Source organism: Dromiciops gliroides, chromosome 2 (genome assembly GCF_019393635.1).
Source record: "Dromiciops gliroides isolate mDroGli1 chromosome 2, mDroGli1.pri, whole genome shotgun sequence".
NCBI classification, from domain to species: domain Eukaryota; kingdom Metazoa; phylum Chordata; class Mammalia; order Microbiotheria; family Microbiotheriidae; genus Dromiciops; species Dromiciops gliroides.
Genome location: NC_057862.1, coordinates 641,742,676 through 641,765,085, shown reverse-complemented (window position 1 = coordinate 641,765,085; position 22,410 = coordinate 641,742,676). Strand labels below are relative to the sequence as shown.

Here is a 22,410-nt window from a genome sequence, read left to right as displayed (position 1 = left end):
CCAACACCAAGCCTAGGACCTTGTATATAACAGGTGCTTAATAAATGTATTTATGATGAACTGAATTATAAGAGGATGATAACAGTCAACTCTTCCTTCTAGTAGCATTTCAAAATATTTGGTACTGGTGTGAGATCAGTCACCCTATCTATCTATATCTGTACCTATACCAATACCTATATATCTATAAATCTATAGCTATATCTTTTGTACTTAATAGTATTTTATTTTTTTCCAAATAACACATGAAATTCACCCTATATTGCGTCACAACCTAGAAAGCTTTTCAAGGGAAAAAAAGCTTTTTCTTCAGGTTGAAGGGGCTCTGAAAGAGCCAGGAAGCAAAATAATAGCAATTGTTGACAATAAAAATGAATGTCACAATAACCATGAAAGCAAACTCACATTTCGATGTGTTTTAAGGGTTACCAAGAGTATTCCACCAGGTGGCTTGGGTTCTACAGGAAGCAAAAGGACTAGTTGTGGTATCAGAAGATCTGGGTTTGAGCTCAAGTGAAGCTACCTTCCTTCTCTGAGCCTCAGTTTCCTTCTTTGTAAAGGGAAGAAGTCCCTCCCAATCCCCAAACCTATGGAATGATCTCGGACAAGCCCCAGGTCTCAGTTGTACAGGCTATAAAATGGGAGGGAGAGGGGTTACCACCTGCCTGTCTGAAAACAGGACAGGATCCTCAGATCCCTTCTAGCTCTAAAATCCTCAATTCTGGCTCTTTAAGTACTAAGTTACTCATTGAAGTAATGGCTGATTGCTGTGACTGCTGCTGTTATTTCTGTTAATTGGAGTATGAAGAAACAGACGGCAGCATCATACAACATGACAGCATCGTACAACAACATAATAGCATCACACCATTTGTCTAAGATGGCGACTACAAAATAAAAACAGAAGCTGGGCTCTCAGAATCATGGCGCCTTGGAATGGGAAGGGGCCTATTTAATCCAATCTCAACCTGGATCAGCAATTGCTACTCCCTGTCCCTGAGAAGTGGTCCTTCCAGCCTGTCTTAGAAGTCCAGTGAGACGCCCAGTCAGCCCATTCTGCTTTTGGAGAGCTATCAGCTGAAATTCTCCTTCCAAACTTAGCGGTTCTTGCATTTGGAAAGGAGGCCAGTTTCTGGAAATGGATCCAAGAAAGGTGAATGTCATTCTTTCTCTCCTTCCCAATGTCTCTCCGGCTCTGCCACTAACTTACTGTGAATCTCTGGGCAAGTCACCTCCCTCTTGGCTTGAGTTTCCTCCTCAGAGGAAGGAGGGGGCAAGCAGACATTTTTGGGTCCGAGCTGTCTAGCCATATTTGGTCCTCCTGCCTCTTCTCAGTGATTAAAAATTGGACAGAAGTGGGAAGAAATCTTTCTATCCTTGAGCTCAGCTACTCACAGTAGACCATTCACTTCTCTTTTCTGCATGCTAATTCCCTCATTTTCTTTTTTAAAATTTGGGGGTGTGGTAGGAGGAAGAAGGCTAGGGATAAGGTAGCCAAAAAAAGGGTAATTGAAGCATTGAAAAAACTTGTCGCTGTTCGGTTATGTCTGACTCTTCCTGACCCCATTTGAGGTTTTCTTGGCAAAGATACTAGAATGGTTTGCCATTGCCTTCTCATGCTCATTTGACAGATGAGGAAACTGAGGTAAACAGGTGAAGTGAATCGCCCCGGATCACACAGATACTAAGTGTCTGAGGTTTAATTTGCACTCAGGAACATGAGTCTTCCTGACTTTAGGCCTGAGGCTCTATTCACTATGCCACCTAGTGGACCCCCCCTTTTTTGTTTGTTTTTTGCAGGGCAATGAGGGTTAAGTGACCTGCCCAGGGTCACACAACTAGTAAGTGTCAAGTGTCTGGGGCCGGATTTGGACTCAGGTCCTCCTGAATCCAGGGCCGGTACTTTATCCACTGCACCACCTAGCTGCCCCCCCTTTTTAATACACCGAAGCAAATAGATGGCAAACTAGAAAGAACTGAAGATAAGAAGAGTTTTGAAAGTTGCCTACCCAATTTATTAAACATTTTTAAAAGAGGGGCAGCTAGGTGGTGCAGTGGATAGAGCACCGGCCCTGGAGTCAGGAGGACCTGAGTTCAAATCCGGCCTCAGACACTTGACACTTACTAGCTGTGTGACCCTGGGCAAGTCACTTAACCCCAATTGCCTCACAAAAAAAAAAAAAAAAAAAAAAGAAACACAAACCATATATAATAGAGATTCAGAGTTTCATGTCCAAACTTATTTTTCTATTCTACTGCATATATGAGAAAGGCTAGTTTTATTTGGCATTTTTAAAGTTCAGGGTTTTAAAAAATTATACAAATAAAAGGAAGTAGGGGCAGCTAGGTGGCACAGTGGATAAAACACTGGCCCTGGATCCAGGGCGACCTGAGTTCAAATATGACCTCAGACACTTCCTAGCTGTGTGACCCTGGGCAAGTCATTTAACCATCACTGCCCCACAAAAAAACAAACAAAACAAACAAAAACAAAAACAAATAAAAGGAGGTAGCTCCTGAAGAGTACAATAAACTAAAAGGAGAGGGTTGGTCTAGATAATCTTTCAGCTCTAGTCCATCTGTGAGTCCAAATGCTCTCTAAGGTCCTATTGGCTCTGCCTTTCTTCCAGGGAGGGAGGGAGAGAGAGACAGAGAGACAGAGATGCAAAGAGAAAGAGACAGAGATACACAGAGAGGGAGAGGGAAAGAGAGATATAGAGACAGAGACACAGAGAAAGAGACAGAGAGAGACAGAGAGAGAGGAGAGAGACACTGACAAGAGGGAGGGAAGGAGGGAGAGACAGAGACAGAGAGACAGACACACACAGAGAGAAGGAAAGGAGGGAGGGAGAGACACAGAGACACAGAGGGACAGAGAGAGACGTTAGCTTCCACTTTAGCCAAGGAAAAGATAGAACTCTTTCTCCACTCCTAAACCCCTTTGCATTATTGTCAGGGAAAGGACTCATTGTCTAAAGATTCCTGTTTCTTAAAGGCGGAACATTCAGACAATATAAACTACGTCTAGTCCCTGTTTATGGGCTTAAAATTCCACTACAGTGCATGGATCAACACAACGCAAGGCACACTTGGAATGCAAACAGCTGAGAGGTTCTTAGAAGATGGAGGTCAAAGAGTCCAACCCCATCATTTTAGAGATGAAGAAATCGAGCCATGTAGAACGGTAGTCGGGCTGTGCTGGAGAATGAGCCATGGAGCTATATTTGAGAAAACCTGCATATTCAAGAAAACCTGCATTAAGTCCAAATTCAGATGATGACCAGCTGTGTGGTCCTGCGCAAGTCATTCAGTTCCTGTTTACCTCAGTTTCCCCATCTATAAAATGGGAACGATAATTGCCTCCCAAAGGTTGTTGGTAGGATCAAATGAAATAATAATTGTAGTGTTTGGCACGTAGTAAGTACTATATAACTGTTAGTTCCTATTATTAAACTATTTCCTCATTTTCATGTTGCTGTTGTTGTTGATCCTTTGTTTTTTAAGAGGACTAATGACATCATGGGGTGATGTCTTGAGTGTGAATTGGATTTAAGTGAAGCAGAGTTTCAACCCTGGGTCATAGGTGCCATTATTACCCCTATTTTACACTGGAGAAAACTGAAGAAGATAACTGTTAAGGGTCACAGAACTGCTAAATATCTGAGGCAGGATTTGAACTTAGAGCTCTATCTGTTGCAACAGCTAGCTGACTCCTATTAGCATGTGAGCTCTCTGAGAGAGGACACTAGTTCACTTTTCAATCCGTATCACCGGTGCTTTGCCTATAGTAAGTACTTAATAAGGGCTCATCCATTCATTCATCCTTCCTTCCTTCCTTCCTTCATCTTCTCACTACACCACATTACCTTCCAATGATCCCTAAGGATACTATGATCTTTTAAGACACCTAAGCCTGCATCTCATCCTTGCCCCTCTAGACCTGGTCATTGTCCTCCCATCCCCCATTTTAAGGCTCCTTTTTTTAGTTAACATCTTCCCTCATTCAAATGTAAGCCCTTTGAGGGCAGGGATGAGCTTGATTTTTACTTACATTTGTATCCTCTGCACTCAGTACAATGCTTGGTACACAGTAAGGACTCAATAAATGCTTGTTGACTCAATTGGATTCTCCTCCCCCTTTGTACTGCGAAGCCACATGTTGGGATGGGAAAGTATGTCAGGTTGAGCAGTCCAGAAACCTGGGCTCTAGTCCCATTTTTGCCACTGGACCACTGTGTGACCTGAGACAAGTCACTTCCTTTCTCTGAAGCCTCAGTTGCCTCATTTGTAACATGAAGGGTGGTGGGCTAGACCACCCAGTTCTAAGGTTCTATGCTCCAATTCCCATGTTCTAAGGGCCCTTCCAGTTCTGATATTAGATACACTGTGATCTTTGACATCCTCTCTCCACACCCCACACCCCATTTAATAGCTTATTGTCACTCTTTCCCTCTTCCTCAGCCCTAGCAGAGCTTGGGGCCCAGGGGAAAGGTTTCTCCCTGGCACTCATCACAGTTTACTCCTCCACGTGGGGACAGACTGCCAGTAGGAAAGCCCACAGAACTCGGGGAGGGGAGAAAAGCCCCACCCCACACTGCCCCTCCCCTCCCCCCAATTCTGCAAACTGGGGCGGTAGGGAGGGAGCCCTGAACAGAAATTCCCTGCAGATGCGTGAAGTCCCTGTCCGCATTCCTGCGAAGGTAAAGCCAGGCTAGTGGTCGTCAGGAAGCCGGTCTAAGGGCTAGGGAGCCTCTCCTCTGCCAGATGTGCATTAATAAGGCAGCTGCCCTCCAAGCTAATAAGGTCAGTCCCTGGCTCCAGCGAGACGAACAAACAAGTAGGGTCTTGGCTGCCTGACAGTTTCCTACTTGGCACTTCTGCTCTCTGGCTTCCTGCAGCCTCCCCAGGCTCAGAGCGACACAACGGGGGCTGGGGAAGAGAGAAGAGAGGGGAGGGGTGGGGAATGGAGAAGAGGGGAGGGGAAGGGAAAGGAGGAGAAGGAAGGGGAAAGGTAAAGGGAGAGGGGAAAGAAGGGAGGATGGGGAAGGGGAAAGGGAAAGGAGGGAAGGGGAAAGGGGAAAAGGAGGGAAGGGAAAAGAGGAGGGAGGGGAAAGGGGAAGAAAGGGGAGGGAGGGAAAGGGAGAGGGGAGGGGAAGGGGAGGGGGAAAGAAGGGAGGATAGGGAGGGGAAAGGGGAAGAGAGGGAGGGGGAAAGGAGGGAAGGGAAAGGGAGGGAGGGGAAGGGAGTAGAGGGAGAGGAACTTTAAGAAGGGGTTAAGGGGGAGGGAGGAGGAAGGAAAGGGGAGGGAAGGGGAAGAGAGAGGAAGGAGGGGAGAAAGGGGAGGGAAGAGAAGGGAAACAGGAGGGAGGAGAAGAGAGGGGACGAGAAGGAAAGGGAAGGAGGCAAAATCCCTTCTGTCTTCTCCTTGGAATTTTGAGCTTTTTTATGATTTTCTTTCTTTTTTATTATTAGATGTTTCCCCTTTAGCAAATGAGAAATGAGAACCTGGTGCTAATTTTAGTTGCATGGCTAGCCCTGCTGACGGCTGTACCTCATTAGAAAGGAAGGGGGGGGAGAGGGGAGGGAGGACTCCTCTGGGTTGGAGGTTAGAGCCTGGAGCCTGGCCCCGAGGGAATGCTGGGTTACACCACCAACCACCAACCACCACCACCCCCCACCTCCCACCTGCAGCCAGCCTCTGTGACCCAACACTGAAGCTTGGAAAAAGCAATCTCGGGCCAGAAAGCAGTTTCTCAATTCCAGGGCTGTCTACTTCCCCAACATCACTCTCTATTTCTCTCCTCAGCGCCCCTCCCTCCCAGGCTCTATTGCAGGCACCTCCCTCCTCCCCACCCCCACCCCCACCCCAAAGGGAGGAATTCATTCACAATCAAGGCACGTTCAGAATGTCACCCCCTGTCAGGATGAAATGTGTAGTCTCCAGCATTCGATTTCTTTAATCGCTGGGAAGGAGGTAATTAGGGAGGCAGTTGTCAATGGCACGGATTTTGCCAACACACCTAGGGCGAGGGAAGACCACTAGGCTTCCCGACCTCCCTCTGCCTTTCTCCCCGTGGCCCTCCCTCCCTCTGATAATGGCGCCTGCAACCTTCTTTGTTTTAATATTATAAAACAAGCCAGATGCTGGCTTAATCCCCCAGCTGGGGTGGATTTGCAAACCCGTTACAGCCAAAGCTATCCCTGGCCGGCCCCTGAGCTGCCGCTGCTGCCACTGCCGCTATCCCGGTCCCCTTGAAACATGGCTGGCTACAGCCTCCTGTTCACATGAGCACGGCGATTCCCCATCTGTCATTGCTTCTGGAAATGGATCCCAACCTGCGTTTGGCTGCTTATGTCCAGCTTAGGGGCCAGGCACAAGTGGATGGCCCCAGCCTGGGGACAATCTGGATTTCCAGACCCTCTGCTCTGCTCTTCCATGTTGGGAACCACTTGGAGCTCAGGTGTCTGCCATAGGCAGACACAGCCAAAGTGGCTTAAATAGATCTGAGTTCACTGAGGCAATGACCCTGAATGCTTCCAAGTCTGCCTAGCTACAAGGCTGTCTCCTTCCCTACTCTTAGAGAGAGGACCACAGCCTCAGAGGACCCTCATTTTACAGGAGAGAACCTAAGGGTGAGGGAAGATCCAAGGTCACACAGTCTAGTCCTAAGAATAGAATGTCACTGAATCATAGATGATCCTCGCTGAAAGGGATCCTCATTTAGTCTGAGCCCCTCCCCCCTTGTTTTCCAGATGAGGAACCCACAGAAGTGAAGCTGGAAAGTGGTAGCAAGAAGACCTAAGCTCAAATCCCATCTGTGACACTAGCTGTGGGACCCTTGGGCAAGTGACTTCAACTATGAGCCTCAGTTTCCTCATTGGTAAAACGGGGATTTCGAATAACTGAATTCCCCACTTCATGGGATTGTTATGGGGCCTAAAATGAGACAATGTTGGGGGCAGCTAGATGGCACAATGGATAAATCACAGGCCCTGGATCAAATCCGGACTCAGACACTTGACACTTACTAGCTGTGTGACCCTGGGCAAGTCACTTAACCTTCATTGCCCCGACCCCCCCCCCATGAGACAATGTTGGCAAAGTGTTTTGGAAACTTTAAGGGGAGTTATAGATGTCAGTATGTTATTGTTATTATTTGTTTCTTTGCCAGGGTCAATCAATCAGTTGATCAGCAAGCATTTGCTGAGCACCTACTATGTGCTAAACTCTGAGGATACAAAGACAAAAAAATTTTTAAATCCCCCCAAAGCTCAGTCCCTGTCCTCAAGAAACTCAAGGTCTAATGGATGAGAGAGCATACAAATGAGGCACAAATGAGGATAGATTGGGATTAAGTCACAATAGTACAGAATGGCAGTCAGAATTTTTAGCCTCAACTTCAGGGCAACCCTGTGCTGTCTCTCATACTTTTTACTGGTTGTATTCATTTGGTATTGATCATACAACTTTTGTCATATCAGTAATCACTAGTCATGGAGTCATGAATACCTGGCTTTTAAGCATAGTCTTAGACACTATGTGACTGCAAGTCACTGACTATGTGACTGAAGTCACTTCATTACTATTTGCCTCAATTTCCCCATCTGTAAAATAGAGATAACAGCACCCATCTCATTTCTACTTGCCTCAGTTTCCTCATCTGTAAAATGGGATAACAACAGTTGTTGTGAGTTGTTGTGAGGATCAAATGAAATAAAAATTGTCAAGTGCTTAGTATATTGCCTGGCACATATTAGGTGCTATATGTTAGATATCCTCCTCCTTTTTCTCCTTCTCTTCTTCTCCTTCTCCTTCTCCTTCTTCTTCTTCACTTTACCAATTGGACTATATACTCCTTGAGCGCAGAAGCCAAATTTCGTATTCTTGTATCCTCCTTAATGCCCAGCAATAGTTGGGCAACTATTGGTGAAGTGAAAAGAATAGGGGGTTCAGATACTGGGTCTGACACCATGAGACCTTATAATCGCGCATCTGAGCCTCGGTTACTTTATCTTTAAAATGGCTAAACTAGGGGGCAGCTAGGTGGCATAGTGGATAAAGCACTGGCCCTGGATTCAGGAGGACCTGAGTTCAAGTCTGACTTCAGACACTTGACACTAGCTGTGTGACCCTGGGCAAGTCATTTAACCCTCATTGCCCCACACAAAAAAAAATAAAATAAAATGGCTAGACTGCCATTGGTACAATGTAACTTAAAGGTTTTGAGGAAAGTTCTTCATAAACATTAAATAATTATGAATTATGATTATGATCATCATCATTATTATTATAGCTGGCAGGGACCTTGAAGGGTATCTCATTCTCATTAAACAGATGAGACTAGGGAGTAGGAGATCTGGAAATAGATCCCAAATCCATTGTTCTCTCTCCAGCACACCTATGCCATGAACATCCCTGCTTTCTTCCTTAGTGATAACATTGAGTCATACACTCTATTACCCATTCTCAACTCTGCTGGGAATTATGGGAAAATACTAGGTTTAAAATCCAAAGACTCTAGTTCAGATCCTCATTTTGTCACTTATTACCTGTGTGACCTTGGACAAATCATTCCTCTTCTCTGGGACAGATATTCCTGAGCTGTCAAATAAAGGGGCTGGTCTACAGATGACATCAAAAGTCCCTTGCATCTTGAAAATCCAGGGAGGCCTCTGAATTCTTTTTTGTTTTCCCCTTTCTTCCCACGCCCCACCAATTCAATCTGCTTTCTCTGAGGGTTATGACCCTCTACCTGAGACGAGCTTTGCTGGACTGGCCTCCTCAGTTGGCACAATGGAGGCTGGTATGGGGGCCAAGTGTAAGTGCTCAACTCTCCCTATGCCACCCTGGAAGTTGGCAGTGCCAGACATGAACAAAACTGAACTAAAAGGAGAAGGGGCTGACAGCCAGGCATGGTCTGTTCTGATAGAGTGCTCCTGACTGGCACCCTGCCTGTGCCCGGCTTCCTTCCAATACCAGCATGTGAGTGCCAGGGATGCAGATGGGAGATGCCACCCTTCTTCCCTACCACTGAAACAAGGTCTTGCCAGGGTGTTAGGATGCCAGTGAGGGGGCATCGAAGGAGTGTGCCATCTGACCCACATTTACCCCATCATACCCCCAAATAAGAGCATGATCCACCCGAACTATCCCTCTGCCCATCCCACTTGGAGACTCCCCAGATTCAGTCCCTTGTCTCAGATTCTACCCAGTATTTGAGATTCCAAGTACTGAGAATTTCCCAGGAAAGCCTGGACTGCTTTCTGACTAGAGTGACCTTGAGGGGGCTTTCATTTATTTAGGGTTTATTTCTGAGAGCTACCTGCCTCACATGCTGTGAGGAAATTCAATCCAATTTAATTTAACCAGCATTTATTGGGCACTAGCTGTATGTCAGACACCTTTTTTGGCCATTGGGTATACAAAGACAAAAAAAAAAGTACTTTGTAAACCCTAAAGTGCTATAGAAAGTGATTCCTTTTGGTCCTAACTTCAGTGTTTCCATCCATGAAAAGGCATTAGTCCTAGTTCTAGATTCACTATCACACCAACAGCCCGGGATGAACAGATGATGATAAAGATGGGGTCGATGGATCCAAGAATTTGGGATTGGAAGGGATCTGCTAGCTCAGGGATTCTTAACCTAGGGCTGCCCATTAGACTGAGAACTTCTTGAGGGCAGGGACTGTCTTTTGCCTTTCTTTGTATCCCCAGCACCTCATGCTGTGCTTGGCAAACAAAAGGCACTTAATAAATGCTTACTGACTGTCTTGAGGTCCATGAGCTTGTTTTTCCAAAATATTTTGATGATTACACTTCCTTTATAACCTGTGTATTTTATCTTCTGATTCTAAAGACTTGATTGTGAGAAGGGGCCCACTGGCTTTCTCAGAGCACCAGAGGGATCCATGTCACAAAAACCATTGAGAACCTGTGATCCAGGCTAAGCCCTTAATTTTACAGAATAGGAAACCAAGGCCCAGAGAGGAGGGGGAGCAGCTTCTCCTCCTCTTCCTCCTGACAATGAGGGTTAAGTGACTTGACCAGGGTCACACAGCTAGTAAGTGTCAAGTGTCCAAGGCTGCATTTGAACTCAGGTCCTTCTGAATCCAGGGCTGGTGCTTTATCCACTGCACCATCTAGCTGCCCCCTCAAGAGCAACTTCTTCAAGGTCATATGGCTAACAAAGAGCAGAGCCAGGACCCCAGCCTCCCGCTATTCCCCAAACTGGTGCTCTTTTCCATATGCCAGCATTAGCCTAATGAGGGATTTACATTTTAACCCTATCTCCCTCCCAAAGGCTAAAAGGTCTGCTGTCCCCCTCCCCTGTGAGTCACATCAATTAGGGTCAGGGTTTGGGGGGAGGAAAAATGAAACAGGGAGGGGGTGTTGGACTTCGGTCATCATCTTCCGTTGTTCACAGACTTTTAAATTCCAAAGTTCATGGGGAAATAGAGTTAACAAAGCCTCCCTACCACTGCCTCCCATGGAAGCAAACCAAGTATGTCCCTCTTGGACCTGCCCGGCTTGGGGCCGGGCTGTGGGGAGGTGGGCCGAGGGGAAGCCTTGGCCTAAAAGGCATCGGGCTGAAAGGGAAGCAGAGGGTTAAAAGGTCACTTAGCCTGGGGACAGGGAAGACAAAGAGAGCAGCTAGACACTGGATATCTCTTTAGAAACCCAGGCTTCTCTGGATCTGCCTGAGGGGCGTGCCAGAGACAATAACTGGGCTACTCTGCACCCGACCCACACACAGGGCCATAGGCCAGTGGGGTTTGGGGGGGAGGCGGCTGAGAGAACACAGCCCATTTCACAAATCAGGAAACTGAGGTCTCGGAGGGGAAGTGCCTAATAAGAGGAGTGGATACGTGGGAATGAGGCTGTTTTTTATGGAAAAAACACTAGGATTTATGCACCCAGATGAGTATTATCCACTACAAGAGTCCTGGGTTCTAGATACACTTCTGTCTGCTAACCAAACTACCTGCCCTTGGACAAATCCTTTTCTTCTCTGGGCCTTTGTTCCCCTATATATCATAATTTTATTTTTTTACTTTGCAGTGAAGTACAGAGAATACACTAGAGAAGCCTTGAACCTTGTCTTGAATTGAATCCTCTTTAATACTGTTATTATTATTATTAATGGCTAGTATTTATATAATATACAATAAATTATATCATATGTAATTAGTATAATATTATATAATATATTGCATAATTTATATAATATTTTAAGGTTTGCACAGTTTACAAACATCTGCTTTGATCCTCACAAAAACCCAGGGAGGTAGGTGCTATTATTATCCCCATTTTACAGATAAGGAAACTGAGGCAAACAGAGGTTAAGTGACTTAGTGCCCAGGGACCTACAGCTGAGGCCAGTTTGGAACTCAGGTCGTCCTGAGTCCAGGCTTGGTGCTGTATACACTGCATCACCCGCCACTGACCTACCTCTGTAGAATCACCCTCCTAATTTGTTTCCCAAGCTAAAGGAATGGGCGTGGGTACTCTTTGTGTACCCCTAGTGCTTAGCACAGTGCCTGGCACATAGTAGGCATCTAATAAGGGCTTTTTCCTTTGCTCCAAAAAGGGGTTGGACTAGATCATATCTTAAGGTCTCTTCTGGCTCTGACTTTCTGTGGTTCTAATTTTCCACAGAAAGAAGTGCTTATTATTTCTGCTACAAGACAATGGAAAATTGTTAAGTAAACAGTACTTTGTTAATATCTCCCAATTTAAGTGATCCCTCTATCCAGGAGGCCCAAACCACATCTTACTCACAATCTCATCCATCTTACCATCTGTTGGTCTGTCTGAAACTCAATAACAATTAATGAGCATATAATGATCTGCCGAGTGCAAGGAAGCTGGGGCTGAAGAGGAATCCACTTTTGAAGGGCCCCATCCCAGAGATGGAAGAAGTAAAGGACACTGAGAATACTGTCTTCATTTTGCAGGGAGAGCTCAAAGCCAATTACTCTCAGGTGAGGGCGGGAACGAGGAACAGCAGGGGAGGGGAAGTCCGCATCCACAGCGTTCTTTTCTTTCTTTCTTTCTCTTTCTTTCTTTTTTTTCTTTCTTTCTTTTTTTTTCTCTAGCCCACAATCCAAGAACATTGTGATCCAGTGGAAAGAACACCACACTTGGAGTCAGGAGACCTGGATGCTGATCTTGGCTCTGACGCTTTGCTGCTGTCAAGTCATTTAACTTCCCTGAGCCTCAATTTCCTCTTCTGTAAAAATGCAGTGGAGAAGGCTTCCGATGATGCCCACCTCCCAGCGTTGTCATGAGGAAGGAGTTTTGCAAACATCAACACTCTGTCGGTGATTTCTAGTCCCCACTCTGCCACCAACTTGATCTGTGTGAACTTTGTGAGAAAGGAAAAAAGTCTTGCTAGAACTACCTACTTTTTTTTTGTTTTTGTTTTTTGCAGGGCAATGAGGGTTAAGTGACTTGCCCAAGGTCACACAGCTAGTTAAGTGTCAAGTGTCTGAGACTGGATTTGAACTCAGGTCCTCCTGAATCCAGGGCTGGTGCTTTATCCACTATGCCACCTAGCTCCCCCAAACTACCTACTTTTAAACACCTGAAGAACATCATCCTTTGTCTTGGAGTTAAGAACACTTAGTTACCTAGAAACAAGGGTTCCTAGCCTGGGGTCTGTAAGCTTGGGTTTTATTTTTTTAAAATAATAAACATTTTTAGCTGGAGCTTAAAAAAAACCCAACACAAAATCTTTGATAACTATTTCAGTACAATTGGTTTCCTTTGCAATCCTGTGTGTTTTATTTAGTGAATTTGAGGACATGATCTGAGAGTGGGTCCAGAGGCTTCACCAGCCTACCCAAAGAGTCCAAAACACAAAAAAAGATGCTGAGCTCTTGACTGACTAGACTCCGTCTGGAGGCCAGTCAAATTCAGCCTCGGAAGCTTACTAGCAAGCCCCTTAACCACTGCCTGCCTCAGTTTCCTCCTCTGTACAATGGGGGCAATAATAGCACCTAACTGGAAGGGTTGTTGTGAGGACAAAATGAGAGATAATGTCAGTCAACAGCACAAGGGCACCACTTTTAGGTTCCCTGTGGGACCGGACAGTCCAGGTCTCTTCCTGATTGCAGACCTTGATCCACCTAAAGATGTCTCTGCTGTTCCCCCAACTCAGTCTTTTCTCCTCCCCACAATCCCTTCATATATCATATTCACCTACCCTCTCACTACAGTCTTGACCATCTCCTTCTCGGTTACTGGCAAAAAGACCCAAAGCAAATGAAAAATAAAAACAACGACCCGATAATGTCAGTCGGAGATCAGAGAAGCAGGAGGCAGAGGGTGCCTTGGAAAACATCTGGTCCGATCCCTTCATTTTTCCAAATGGAGAAACTGAGGCTGAGTATGGTTAAGTGACTTGCCCAAGGTCAGAGAGGTTATAAGGAGGGAAAGGGGAAAGGTGTAAGTATTTATTAAGCTCCCCACGACCACCTTTGGTACAAGGGTAATGGGCAGTGAAAGCAAGTGAGAGGTATAGGTGAGTGCCGTGACTTCCCCTAGATCCTGCAGTTTGTAGAGTGTCCGAGATTATTTTTGCTCTCATGTCTTCTATCTCCTAGTTCAGGGCTCTTTCTACTGTACCCTAGGAAAGATGACTCCCCCAGACAGCTGACTCTCCCCTTGGTGGGGCAGGGGAAGGCAATCGGTATCACCGCTGTCCACATTACAATTCTCTGACGATGCCAGGGAGACCTGACCAGAAAGGGTCCAGGGACAAGAGTCACTCAGTCACCCACACCGCAGCCAGATGTCACAGCTTGTAAAGTCAGAGTGGTCCCTAAGAGCTTCATTTCCTTGTTTCAGTTCCAAGAGAGGAAGAGAAGAGAGAGGTCCCTTGGGGCTATACCTGATGCTTTCTTACTCATCCTGGGGAGGGCAGAGGGGGTTGAATGTTGGCTGGGAAAGGGGCCGGGACCTCGGCGGGTTGAATGAGAGCCACCGGGATGGGATGGCTGTGCTCGTCTTGGCTGTGTTTATGATATCCCAGAGTCGGTGCTGCGGGTGGCAGCCCACGCCCGCCCTGCTGGGGAGGGCTGAGCCTCAGCAGCAGCTGTTGCTACTTCAGGGAAGAAGTGACCTAGTAACACAGCAGCCTGGTGGTTTTCTAGGCTCCCCAAAAGGGAACATTCATCCTCTCTTCGGGCCTCCGCCCTCCATTTCCTCTCCATCCCTGTTGTCCCACTTGTGGTCCAGGAGATTCCAGCCCTTGGGGGATGGGGTTGTCTCAGGATGTATCCAGTTCACAGAACTGGTCAGTCCGCAAGCATTCATTAATCACTTTCTGCAAGACCCGCACTGTACCAAGTGCTACGGATGCAGACAAAGGCCAAAAACCAAAAACAAATAAACAACCCCACCCCCTGCAGTCCCTGCCCTCAGGAAGCTTACAGTCTGACGGGAGACAACCCGGAAACAATTATGCTCATCCAAGCTCCAGCCAGGGTAAATGGGCGGCAGCTTCAGCCAAGGCCTTCTGGACTAGGTGGCATTTAGCCGAGTCTTGGAAAAGGTCAGGGATGCAAGTAGGTAGAGCCGAGGAGGGGGCATCCCAGGTGTGGGTGGGGAAGAAGCCTGGAGTCTGGAAGATCCCAGTGTTTTGGGATAGGAGCAGCAAGGGCTGGAAAGATGGGAAAGGTCTGCTTGTGGGAGGCTTTAAATGCCAAGCAGAGGATTTGATATTTGGTCCTGAAAGTAACGGGGAGCTACTGGAGACTGTGGGGGAGAAGGCGGGGTCATGTGGTCTCACCAGGGCTCTGGGAAAATCCCTTGGGCAGCTAAGTGGCAGAGGGTCTAAGCAACCTAAGTCTAACTAACTCACCCATTTTACAAATGGGGAAACTGAGGCCCCAAGAGGCCAAAAGAACCAAAGCAACAGAGCTGCATTATGAACTGGGGTCTTCGAACTCCAATGCCAGCACTCTTTACTCCACTGTTCTGGGGCCCTCTGACTTCCTCCCAGGCAGGAGAAAACATCTTTGCTGCCCTGAACATGTCAGGATGAAAGACAACACACACACACACACACACTCTCTCTCTCTCTCTCTCTCTCTCTCTCTCTCTCTCTCTCTCTCTCTCTCTCTCTCTCCTCTCCTCTCCTCTCCTCTCCTCTCCTCTCCCTCCTCTGTCTCCCTCTCTCTTTTTCTGTTTCTCTATCTCTCTCTGTGTCTTTTTTGTCTCTCTCTGTTTCTCTGTCTCTGTCTCCTCTTCCTCCTCTCTCTGTTTCTCTCTCTCTTTCTCTGTCACTTTCTGTTTCTCTGTCTCTGTGTCTGTCTCTCTCTTTCTCTGTTTCTGTCTCTGTCTCTCTGTTTCTCTCTGTGTGTCTCTGTCTCTTTCTCTGTTTCTCTGTCTCTGTCCATCTCTCTCTGTCTCTGTCTCTGTCTCTCCTTCTGTCTCTTTCTGTGTCTCTGTATCTCTGTGTCTCTCTCTCTCTGTCTCTTTCTCCTCTCTCTGTCTCTCTGTCTCTCTCTCAGACCTCACCCCTTTTTCCTTCCTCAATCCTCTCTCCAAATAGTTCTAGCCCACTCTCCCAACAGTCTAGCCCACCTCCCACTCCCCCCACCCCTTTAAATCCCCAAAGCCAGTGTCTCTACACATCACAACCTTCAGGCCAAAGGGATGAAAGCGTGGAAGCAATCCTCCTTGGCAAACCCAGCCAGAGTGAGTCAAAAACAGTTGTTTGGCTTGTCAGACACCCAGGCCCTGCAGGGCTCGGAGGAGGCTTGCTTGGTTGTTCGAATTAACTCTTTCAGTGACCTTCCCTGGCTTCCCCTCCCTGAGCAGAAGGAGAGGCTCTTGGAATGATGCAGCTTCCCCAAGCAGAGCTGGATGCCCACTTTACCTGTCTGCACAGACTCCTCCAACAGCTGCCTCCTGCTCCTGGAGGTATGTGGTCTGTATTCCCAGAGTCACCTCTGCCTCCATCCATCCATCTCCCTGTCACCTCCAACACCTCCCTCTATTCCTCTCCTTCTGCAAGGCAACCAGTTACCACGTCTTGTTGGTTCTCCCTTGGTAATGACATCTCTGAGCCCAGCCTTTTTTTCCCCTTCCTCTCCATGTCCACAGCTGCCACCCTAGCCTGGCCCCGGTGGACGTGCCTGGACCGCTGCCCCAGCCTTCAATCTGGTGTCTCTCCTTTCCAATCAATCCTGCTGCCAGATGTGTGTTCTTAAAGTTTATCATCTTGCTTCTTCACTCCTTGTTCTCTCCTAACAGAACAGCTCCGGAGAGGTTGATTGCGCTTGCTCCAGCCACCCTAACCTCCTGTGGGGGCTGGGAGAGGGAGGGTCTGAGGGTAGCCAGGCCAGGAAACTCGAGGGGGCCACTTGTTTCTCAGAAGTGGTCAAGAGACAAGGGATTCTGTTGTGTTTGGATCACCCAAGAGAGACCAGGGGAAAGGAAAGAGAGAGCATCAGACTGGAGGCCAGGGAAGAGGGTTGAAGTGGAGGGTGGGAAAGATCTCTCTGAGAGGCCACATGTCCATTTCTCCTCTTATGTTTCTGGTTGGAGCATGAGGCTGGGGTGGGGGGAGAGAAATGGAAACATTCTGTGCATGGAAGGCATTTGGAAACAGATGTCTCTCTGAAAGTACCAGCCATGACAGGGAGAGCAGTCACCACCCCCAGATCCCCTCCATGTATTCGACCCTCTGGGTGGACTAGCTCCTCCTCTTCTTTCATCTCAGCTGGGGAGCACAGAACCAAAGACAATGACAGTTGGTCAGTCAACCAGCGTTTATTAAGTGCTTACTATATGCCAGATAGTGTGCTAAGTGCTGAGGGCACAAAGAATGGCACAAAGGCCTTAAGTTCAACCAGCCTGCCAAGCAAAATCAGAATGGATGACACTGATTTGCAGAACCACAGCCCAGACCTAAGGATAATATGTTGACAAATCACTCCTGGGTGCCCTGCTCCAGCCCTGGAAGGGGGCTTAATCCAAGCCATTTTTCTTCTGTGCCTTTTTTTTTCCCTCTGATTTCCTGGGTTCCCATGCCTGGGCTGGTGGCCCCTAATCCTTCTCCCTTTCCCCCTTCTTCCTTTCCTCCCAAAAATGACACTGTGCTTTGAGTCTCATCCCCCTCCTGTCTTCTCTGTGACCAAGTCCCATCTATTGGGTTCTTCACCTCAACCTACAAACCTGCTCAAACCATCCAAACTGCACCCTTCCTTTGGGCTTGCCATCCCCTCAAGCTATCTTCCCATCCCCTAACTCCCCTTTACTAATGGAATTACTGGAAAGAGTATTTAATACTCACCTTTCCCCATTCATGCCTCTACATCTTACATCTGGCTTGCTTCCTGACCACTACCTTGAACTAATTATTGGCTATCAACCTATTGGTTACCCTGGAATAATATCTCCATATTAAACTGTAAGTTCCTTGGGGGTCAGACTGTGTCTTTTGTCATCTTTGTATAACCACGTGCCTAACAAAAGAGTCTTACACATAGCAGGAGGTTAATAAATGGTGGCAGAATCAGACCCCTGACATTTGTATGGTATTCTATAGTTTTAGAAAGAACGTTCACATACAAGATCTCACTTGACCCTCCTTTCAAAATTATATGCATTAATTAAGCACCTACTATGTGTGAGATGTTTTTGTATTTCTAGAACCCCTCTGCTGGGTCCCAGGAACACAGAGTCATAAAGGAAAAGGTAACTGGTCTCAAGGGGCTGGCATCACACAAGGGAAAACAGCTAAAGAAATACAAATACGGGGGCAGCTAGGTGGTGAAGTGGATAAAGCACTGGCCTTGGATTCAGGAGGACCTGAGTTCAAATCCAGCCTCAGACACTTGACACTTAATTAGCTGTGTAACCCTGGGAAAGTCACTTAACCCTCAGTGCCCTGCCCCCCCCCCAAAGAAATACAAATACACAAAAAAACACTAAGCTAAATAAATACAAAACTTACATAAAGCAAATAAAATACATTTATGGGAGATGGGGGAGGGTGCTGACAAATGGGAGCATCAGAAGCAGCCCCCTATAGGAGTGGGCACTTGGGCCAGGCCTTGACAGGAACCTGAGGACCAGGGAGATTCAAGAACTTGCTCCACGGCACATAGCTGGTCAGTGGACAATGGTCAGGGGCAGTAGAAAGAGAACTGTCTCTGGAGTCAGGGGGCCTGGGTTCAAATCCCACATGTAACCCTTTTACTACCTGTGTGACTTTGGCAAGACACCTAACCTCCCTAGGTCTCAGTTTCCCTTTCGGCTCTAGATCCTATTATCAAAGCTCCTACAGTCGATGCCCCTTCTACTACATCAGAGGGACCTTGGGACTTTCCCTGCTTTGGACCTCAGATGTGTAAAATGGACCAGATGGTATCTACAATCATAGATTAAGAGCTCCAAGGGATCTTCTGACTCAGTCAATAAATATTTATTAAGAACCTACTATGTGCCAGGCTCTGGGAGTTTGAAAAGAAACAAAAGATAATCCCTGCCCTCAGGGACTCTAAATTCTAAAACCTAAAAAAACTGACAAGTCTAAATCCCTTGAGAACCTCCTGACAGTTTGGTAATTCTCCCCTCCCCTCCCCTCTCTACTACCATGGTGAGAAATTTACCACTTTAATAGACCTGATTCTGATACCACACCCCCACTGATATGCTCTAGAGTTTTACTGCTCTTTGGGATGGTGGATTTAAAAAAAGGGGAGGGGGAGCCCTTTGCTTTCTAGCTTTTTTCATCAACAATGCTGGTTCTATGCTGCACACTAGGCTGAGGAACCATGATACAGGGAATATATATGTTTCCAGAAGAATGTACAACAGCAAAAGGGTATCAGTCAATCAGTCAATCAATAATCAATCAATAAACACTTACTAAGTGCCTACTATGTGGCGGGTGCTTTGCTGCCAATCAATAATCAATCAGTCAATAAACGTTTAATGTGCCAGGCACACGGTTTTAGCATCTGAAGGAGTTTTTAGAAATCTTCCATTCCAATTCCTTTATACTGCAGAGTTGAAAACTGTAGTCCATAGCAGGGAAGGGACTTGGTGATGGTCATTGGCATAGCCCAGAGAAGACTCTAAATCTACAACCAGGCCAGGGCTCTTTACATTATGCCAAAGGCCCCTGTCAGCTGCTGACTTTTTTTCGGTTTTCCTGAAGTCACACTGGAATGATAGAATTTTGAATGCTTGTAAACAGGGCCACATGGAGGGAGGAGCAAATACTTCCTGATTTGGATTCAGAAAAGACACAAGTTCTAATTCTGCTCTTTATTACTTATAAGACCTCAGGCAAGTCACTTAACTACTTTTTTTTTTTTTGCGGGGCAATTGGGGTTAAGTCAGGGTCACACAGCTAGTAAGTGTTAAGTGTCTGAGGTTGGATTTGAACTCAGGTCCTCCTGAATCCAGGGCCAGTGCTCTATCCACTGCGCCACCTAGCTGCCCTAAGTCACTTAACTTCTTAACTGTGTATTGAGGTGCCTGAAAGATGTTTAACAATTGGCTCTTTTATCAACTTTTTCTCCATCACTTTCTTCAGTCAAAGCAATCAACAAAACAAGAAACTAAGCCCTATTTTTTTTTTTAGTGAGGCAATTGGGGTTAAGTGACTTGCCCAGGGTCACACAGCTAGTAAGTGTTAAGTGTCTGAGGCCGGATTTGAACTCAGGTACTCCTGACTCCAGGGCCGGTGCCTCTATCCACTGTGCCACCTAGCTGCCCCCTTAAGCTCTATTTTTTAACATTGCAGATTTCCAGGGTGTGGATGCTCATAATGAAGATTTAACAATTGACTCTCACAAAGCCAGGGTTGAAATGATGCCAGTACACTCTTATCTAGGTGCCTCCATTTCCTTTGACTACAAAATGAAGGGTTTGGATTGGATCACCTCTAAGATACCTTTCACCTTTCAATCCATGATTCTATATTGATCATCAAGGCAAAAATCAGCAGCTCACCAGGTGCTGAGGTGGGTGATATTGAATAAGTGTGTAATATGTGATAGCCTATTGACACTAGTGATTATTAAAATAGCCCCTGTGCTGTAATGAAACAGGACATATTAGTACATCATTAGAGTTCTGTTTAGGAATGGAAGCTGAGAAGAGGTCAAGGACTTGGCACAACCCCCATGTCTACAATGATATTGGTAAATTCCATCCCATTCTTGACTCTTCTGAAATTTGTACAGCAACCCTTGGGTTCTGTCTGTAAGATGCTAGGCACAGGCATTATTATCATCTTCCTGTGTCCCAGGAGACCACTCAACCAAAAGAAGGAAACAGATAAGTTCAAGAAATAGATCACAAATCTATACCTGAGGAACAATATAGTCATGAGAGATTAAACTATCAGGACACTTTCTAGCTCTTTCTCTCTGCTAAAAGAAGGGAATCTATGATCCCACTGAGATTTCTGCGCTCTATTTCAACTCCCTGATTTTTGGATGAGAAGCCAAAGAGAAGAGACTTGCTCCAGGTCACCCAGGGAGTTAGTATGAATAAACACTGGTTAATCAGCAGCTGAGAAATTCTTAATGCCTTAACAATAATTTTATTCTTCAAAAGATGAAAGAAGTAAAAATACGGACCCAATTATTACAAAGTTGGAGGAACTAGAGTAGAAATGATAGTGAGTTTGGGAATCTATCGGCTACCGCCATCTTAGAGTTTGTGATAAACAAAAGAAGGAAAACATGGGCAAAGTTTGACACAGAATGGACGTTTTCTAAGGATGGATCTCAAAATGATCTTTGAAAAGAAAGGCAGGATCCCATGGCCTAAAACTGTACAGGACAAGCTGTTTCATGAGGTACGGAAAGCTCTCAAGCCCAGAATTCTGGTGACATAACACAGGTGATTTTGATGAGAAACAAAAGGGGGAGCTGTCCAAAGAAACTATTGTGAATGCTCAGGAACTCGTCAGTCCAGTTAGATTTGGAAAAGACACGTATAAAAGATGGCAGATATCCAGGCACGGATACAAACGGCTATCCACAGTCTCGAAAAAAAGAAAGAAAGAAAGAAAGAAAGAAGGAAAGAAAGAAAGAAAGAAAGAAAGACAAGAAGAAAAGAAAGAAAGAAAGAAAGAAAGAAAGAAAGAAAGAAAGAAAGAAAGAAAGAAAGAACTGAGGCTAGCAAGTAATACTAAAAACACAAAAAAGGACAAGAGGATGATCTTGTTCAGAAAGGACCACTGCTTAAAAAGATGGAATGATGCTGATGGAAAGAAGACTGACTTGCTACACTCCTATTTTGCTTTTGTTTTCTCTACTGAGCAGAATGATCTTCAGATTGGAAGTTAGTTCCTGGAAAGAGGACATTCAGCTGCCCTCCAGGAGTTCAGGTCCCCAGGCCAGGGTTGGACTACATGCCAGGATACTAAAAAGCCTGGCAGGTAGGATCTTTGAACTGCTACAGGCTATCTTTGGCAAACCAAGAATGTAACAGGTGTCACAGAACTTCATTATGTCCTGAATTCTACTCCTTGAAAATGTCTACGATGTATAATTAAAGAGGTGGTTTGTAAGCATTTAGAAATAGAAGCAGTAATCATTCAGAGCTCATCAAGTTTTACAGTAGGTTGGTCAGCACAATGCCTGGCATATGTCTATTGATAGTCTGATTAAGCACAGGTTATGTAAGACTTATCTCATTTCCTTTTTCTTTTTATGAGGTAGATCAAAGGTATACTATAGAAATAGCATGCTTACCTTTCAGCAAGGCATTTGACAAGGGCTTTCATTCTAGAAGGAGGGTTGGGGATGGAGGGGGGGCAGAGATAGACAGGTATACTTAGAACTGACTGATGGATTGAAATCCAAAGAGTTGTGATTAACAGATCAATGTCAAGCTGGACAGAAGCCTTGGATAGAGTTTCCCAAGGGTTTGTTCTCAATTTGGTGCTATTCAACATTTTTATCAATTTCTTAGAAGATGGAACAGTTAGCTAACCCACTGGGCAACAGAATGAGGATCCAGAAAACTCCTGACAATGTAGAATGATAGGTCAAATTTAAGATAAAATCTCGGATGACTAAATATAAATTCCACAGTTTTTAAAAAAAATCAGTTGTACAAGTAGAGGATGGGAGAGATATCGTTTGTGGTTTTTTTAAAAAAATGTTTGCAACAATATTCCCATTAGGGAAATTGATCTGTAATTTTCTTTCTCTGTTTTGGCTCTGCCTGGTTTAGGTATCAACACCATATTTGTGTCATAAAAGGAATTTGGTAGAACTCCTTCTTCACCTATTTTTCCAAATAATTTATATAGTAATGGAATTGTTCTTTAAATGTTTGGTAGAGTTTGTGGGTTTTTTTTTAAGCAACAACCTGGTGGATTTAGTGGACTCCACTCTCAATATGAATCAATAGTGTGGCATAGCTGCCAA

The 22,410-nt window shown here is 45.7% G+C and overlaps 1 protein-coding gene and 1 long non-coding RNA gene across 6 annotated transcripts in view; one reads left to right on the top strand and one right to left on the bottom strand.

The window, feature by feature from the left end:
* GSE1 (Gse1 coiled-coil protein) overlaps positions 1-22,410 on the bottom strand; it is an 819,103-nt gene that overhangs the window by 725,754 nt on the left and 70,939 nt on the right. The window lies entirely within an intron of this gene.
* On the top strand, positions 4,616-12,400 carry LOC122738883. The gene is made up of 3 exons (XR_006354655.1): positions 4,616-4,803; positions 6,754-6,881; positions 12,097-12,400. It is a non-coding gene; the product is annotated as an uncharacterized LOC122738883 (long non-coding RNA).